Source organism: Cupressus sempervirens, chromosome 6, assembly GCF_028749045.1.
Source record: "Cupressus sempervirens isolate cs-2001-9-10 chromosome 6, ASM2874904v1, whole genome shotgun sequence".
NCBI lineage: Eukaryota > Viridiplantae > Streptophyta > Pinopsida > Cupressales > Cupressaceae > Cupressus > Cupressus sempervirens.
This window is the reverse complement of record NC_143123.1, coordinates 629,238,657-629,245,180: the sequence shown is the minus strand read 5'-3', so window position 1 is coordinate 629,245,180 and position 6,524 is coordinate 629,238,657. Positions and strand designations below refer to the sequence as shown.

The 6,524-nt window shown below is 31.0% G+C and overlaps 1 pseudogene; it reads right to left on the bottom strand.

Moving 5' to 3' along the window:
* Positions 1–5,079: 5,079 nt before the first annotated feature.
* Positions 5,080–5,848, bottom strand: LOC149553801 (retinoblastoma-related protein-like; annotated as a pseudogene).
* Between the last annotated feature and the right edge of the window lie 676 nt (positions 5,849–6,524).

Here is a 6,524-nt window from a genome sequence, read left to right as displayed (position 1 = left end):
GCATCTTCATGTGACAGCTCTGTTGCATACTGAAATTTGCAAAAATGCACACCTTGGGGGTTGAGCTAGGTTATGAAACCTTGGATTCCTTCTATTTATGATCTCATCTAACTATTGCTTGTGTTAATTTTCCATTACACTTCTTATTTCTAGTAGTTCCTTTGTGAAATAGACCTAATTGGGGCAATTAGGCCTATCATGAAATGTTGTTTTGAAGGATTGAAAAGTAATGTTAGAACTTGCCTTCTTGGGAGTATTTCAAACTCAATAAAGAGTGCTATAAATGGTGATTTTTCCTTAGGGTCCTTTGGAAGATTTTGCACTTAAGACATAATTTGGCTTTAGGAGGGCTACTAGGCCTTTGTTGCATTATTAGGATAGATTATTAGAAGTTGGGTCTAACTTGTTGTTGGGTAGTGATCCCTAGGTTTTTGCGCATGAGTTTAACCCTCTAGCATGTTGATAGCCTCAAAGTATGTGAATACATGCTTTGAGGGAGAAAAGTCAAGTTTTTTCAAACTTAGGTTGCATGTGTTAGGAGTGGTCTTTTAACCATGTTCTTATTCAAAGGTGTAGGAGTTTGGGCATGTTACTAGTCATGTTAGATTGGTAATCAGCATAACTTAGGTTTGTTTATTGTTATTCCCTTACCTCTGCATCAATTCACTCCTCCCCTCTCAGTTACACCTCTTATATTTCCAACAATAATGACTCATAGAAGTGTGCTCACATTTTAGGCATACAACCTTTACAATATTATCAAAATTTATGTGACAAAATCTTCTATGCCACAACCAACTATTGTCCACTTTAGCTACCAAACACGCCATTTTAGTAGGATTCAATAAAAAATACATTTTCTCTATATCTTGTTCTTCTTCCAATCAACTTACCATCTGTATCTTTGATAATGTAGGTCTTCTTAATGAATTGCAATTGATAACCCATGTCCACCAACTATACAACACTCTAAAAATTATGCTCCAATCCTTTAATAAAATAAACATCATAAATGTTAGTTTTACCATCAAGAGTAATGGATCCAATTCTTGTTATGTGGTAGGCTACATGTTTACTAGTTACTCTAACAATACCTCCATCATGATTCCTGAACTTGACAAACTTATTCATATTACCAATCATGTGATGTGAACAACCACTGTCAATTATCCAATCAAATTTATTTCCACTTAGGAAACTAGATCTTTTTCTTCTCTAATTTCTCTATCAAGATCATCTTCTTTAATTGCCACAAATCCCAATTCATCATCACTTTCACTTTGACATTTCTCATTAGATTATTCATCTTCATTTGCATACAAATAATTTCTATCACTTCTAGGCTTAAAATTTCCCTTATACATTTTCTCTCTTTTAGGATATTTATATGCCCAATGAGTAAATTCATCACAAGTCCAACATTTAAATATTTTTTGACCATATTTTTCTCTTTTCACAAAAGGGCTATAGCTTCCTCAATCTTCTTGTCTTCCTTGGATCTGCTATTACCGGAAAAATCTCCACATGTGCTTTCACTCCTTGTCAAATTAGGTTGAATATTGAGGGCACTAAAAGTTGTTTCAACTTTAGCTAGATCTCTAGACTATCTCAGATCTACTTTTGTAGATTCTAATCTTCCAAGAAATGTTTCTTTTGTGAAATCCTTAGTGTATGGAATTAATAGCTGAATTATCTGAGCTACTTGCTTGAATGGTGGCATCAAAATTTTCAAGATCTTCTACACTACTTCATTTTCTTCCTTGGTTCCACCAAGAGCCTGAATTCTTACAACAATTTCTAATATTCTACCAATATAGCTTCTTATAGATTCATCTTCCATCATCTTAGCATCTTGAAGTGCACATATCCAATTCTCAAATCTCATTTTTTTTGCATATGTATCACCTTCAAAAGTAGATTCTAATTCTTTCCAAATTTCATGAGATGCTTGAAGTGACTTTACCTGACTGTATTCATTCTCTAGAATAGCTAATAGTAGAGCTTCTCTAGATCTCATATTACACATAAAAAAAACTCTCTTTGCTTCAGTACATTATTCTAGTTCTTCTTCTTCCACAATTGTCTTATCACTCTTTGTTAAGAACTAATAACCTGAACTCATGCATAATAGATGAGTCTTCATATTCTCCTTCCAACTATCATAGTTGGCCCTATAAAACTAGGACTATCCTTTCTGAAAAGATTTTCCATCAATCTCTCAAAGTTTTTAATCTTATCCTTCAAGGACATGATGTTCTGATACTAATTGTTAGAATATATAGCTCACCAATATAACTGAGAGGCGGGATTAAATCAATTATCTAATTAATATCATAATTATCAACCTTATTAAACTATATTCATATGAGAAATATAATAAAACACTACAACAAGATACTCATACACAGTAACACTAGCTTTGTTAACTAGGGAAACACTTGATCAGAGGGAAAACCCTAGTAGGGATGGTTCCTAGAAGATGATGTACTAATATAAATGTTCTTTGTTAGAGGATGGACCCTGTTAGGAGTCTATCAATACATTTAGTACATATGAGTCCCTTTTAGGAGACTTTGAATCCCTATTAGAAGATTTGAACCCTGTTAGAAGTTGTGCCAACCTTGTTAGGAGTTGTGGAAGATAGTTGGACCTACTATCCAAATAGCTCCAAGGCCAAGATCAATGAACCCACTATCTAAATGATCTCTATATTATTCCTTGAAAAATAATAGAAATGAAATTTACTTCCATTCTCTTCTTTTTTCCTATCAGCTGGACCTTTGCTCCTTCTAATCTTGTAAGAATATCACAAATCTCGCATCTAATAACCTCTTGGATCACTTACTCGCATTTACCAAAAAATCTTGTTCTTTTCACACTTTGCAGTACCAATTACTATTTTACAAACAAAGAAAACATCTTTCCTTTATACCATATCTTCAAAATAATTCCTTGAGGCTTTCCCAATTAATTATATTAAGATAATTAAATAATTACAATTACAATATTATTGTTGGCTAACACTCTATACAAAACTTCACACATGCAATATGAAGGCTTGCACACTTGCTAACATCACCAATAGACTGTCCTCTATCACCACCTAATTATGCATCTTCTTATTGCATCTTGGATGTAAGATATCTAACAAACATTAGAAACCACTTTCCTAAAACTCTATCTCTGGTCTACTCTATAAATTAGGTACAACTTCTATATGTCTTTGACTTAGACTCTATGCACTGAACCACATCATCAAGACATTATGCTGAACATGTCCATAACCTTGTATCACCAAATAATTAAACCATTGTCCATGTGATCAAGATCACTATCTACTACTTATCCATCTTTATAGAAACCATACTATGTTGACATCAATGACAAACATAGTAATGAATGGAACATGTCAATACTATCCAATGCTTAGGATACTCCCCCACAGTAGTATCATTAGTATTCATACTAACAATAGAAGGGACTAATATTTGGCAACAAAATCATGTCAAGGATGAAGGTTTAATGGTGCTTTAAAATGAGGAAGATGAGTCTATTGGAGAGAAATCATAAAATACTAGGCTAGGCTAGGGAATAAGACCAATGACATTGCAATAATGGAGGGAAACATAAATTGTAGACATGACAATGCAATGAATACTTGGGTGGAAGTAATAGAGACAAAGTGAAAGTAATAAAGGCAAAATGGTTGCACCATTACACTCTCAGATTGCATTTAATTTAGTGCTATAAAAAATAAGAGTTGTGAGAAGCTTGAATACCTACCTAAGGTGTAGCTGGAGAAGAATTTTTTTGAGTATAGACTTGTTTAGTCATAGTAAAACTAAATTCCTTCTTGGATTTTAGTAAAAAATCAATTAAATATCAAGAACTCTTTCATTTTTCATGTCAATCCTAAAAATATAGAAATCCATTCTATATCAATGAGCAAGGTTCCACATCAAAGTGCTAAAGATTAAATTCAATATAATAAATGGAAAAAAAATAAGACCAAGGATCCTACGAGGAACATCACCTAGTCATTCCCAATCTCTAGTATTCCAAGTGTATGAAGGTCAAGGATTGCTAAAAATATAAGAAAAAGATATAGAATTAGGGAAGACAAAACCATCTTCAATATAATGGAAGGTGTTATTCATTATAGCATATAATACATCTAAATCTATGAATAAAAGAACAACCTCTTTCTAATTGTAACACATTTTTGTGAGCAAAAAAATCTTCAATATAGTAGAAGGTGTGATTCATTATATCGTATAGTACATCTAAATCTATGAATAAAAGAACAACCTCTTTCTAATTGTAACAAACTTTTGGAAGCAAGAAAATATAGTTGTATTATAATAATATATAATCACCAAATCTAACAATAAAATAATTTTCCTAATAATAATGTTAAACTAAAATTATAAAAATAAAACTAATTGTTTATCTCGAAAAAAGAGAATAATATATTGAATAATTAATAATACTATTAATTATTTTTAGCTAATAGATATGCTTTATTAAAAGAATAAAATATTTTGACTATCGTAATGTAATTTTGTCAAATTGATTAATATTAAAATATTTTTAACTAATAGACATTATTTATTTAAAAAAAAATTGTTTGACTATCCTAATTCAATTTTGTACCCAACTTTGAAATGGGTATTTAGTAACTTCTCAATTAAAAATACAAAGAGAGTGCTACTATATTTTTTTGGGGAGTTAAATAATGTTTCAAGTTGAATTCAATTGTATTAATTAATTTAGCAATTAGCTAATTTACATTAAAACTTGCAAGAAATAAGGTTAAAATTTATATTAAAATAAATTGATTGTCGTACAAAGTAACTCACTAAATTATAAATAGGTTTGATTAAGTTCCACATATTCTATTTAGAGTTAAATTCCTTGATAAGAAACCAATAGAAATAATGATAGAACACTCAATAAAAGCATCAATATGAGTTAGCTTAATTGACAATAATATCAATTTATTACATTTTTTTTAATTCAATGTTCATGTTTTTAACACACTTATTCCATTTTTAAAAATTCATAACTATTTGATATCATTTATTCCTCATACTTTACAAAACTTTATATTACCTTGCTCAAATTAAATGCATTAATACTTTTTCATTCAAATACTATAGGAAACATCATCCTAAATGTCTTGTGTGTTGCCAAAAAAAGAATTATGTAGAGTAAGAAATAATGCACTTATGAAATATTCATTAGTGAAGAGGGATGTCAAACATACTACTATGTACACTTTATGATTTCTTTGTAGGCAAAACCTTGTAATATAATTTTAAAGCTTCCATCCTATGTCATTCATCCCATATGGTATCCATCAATGGAACAATATGAAGGCTTCTAGCACCAAATTTGTACACATTTGCACTTGTAGAGAAAATTGCTTCCATGATTATTTGCACATGGATCACATCTAGTGTTATATCCCTCTCACATGATGAAACAAACTACTAATAAGAAGGCTTTGTAGGAAGTGGAATTATCACAACTTGAAACTATTTTCTAGTTGTCATTTTTGTAATCATTAGTGTAGAAGGTGGGGCAATCTTATTTTTGGAGGGTGTAGAACTTTCTTTTATTAGTGATGTCAATGGAGATCCCTACAGAGATAATGGACTTGGTACTATATTTTTAGGTGAGGATATAGCATAATAATTTCTTTGTAGGATTTCAAATGCATACGTGAGATTAGTGCTACATTGTGTAACAACTTACCACATGTCCCAGAAGTCACTAGCTTTATGTAGTAAAAATATTCAATAAATGTATGATAATTTATTTAGAAGGGCACAATTATAGACCACATTTACACAATATGCTATGTTAGCCTTAGTTTTGAGTCACCATATTTTAACTTTTCTTCGGCCTCCTTTGAAGCCCAAAATCATACATTGAACAAACCCTTCTTGGTCTCATATCTTATGAATATCACCAGGATTTTCATATAGAGATTAATCATGTGATCATGTCTTGAACCTCTTTGAACCTTGGTTCAAAGTAGTTCAAAGTAGTTAAACCAAAGGATTTTGATACTAGTCATTTTCTACAAAGTGGGACCTGCTAACTATAATGAAGATGTTTGTTTGAACCTCTTCAAACCTCTTTGAACATCAATTTGAATTAGTTCAAAGTAGTTCTATTACTAAAGGTTTTTGAGCACAAGTATTAATGATTCTCCAAGGATGACCGGTTCCTGAGAAATTGATTGAGATGTTAGAAATAATGATTGAAGATATTGTCTAATTTAATTTTGTTTGAAATGAAAGATTGGTTGTCATCATGATCAAAAAAGAAAATCTTTCATCTAGGAGTTAGATTATTTGTTAGAAATTGGCAATTATTTCAAGGACATATGCAAATGGTGATCATTCAATGAAGGTGTCACTTCATAGTTTCAAGCGTGCAAATCAGGCCGCAATAAAATCAACATGAATACCTCATTATGAGGTGATATTTTCACTGGTATGTCTCCTTTCCTTTTA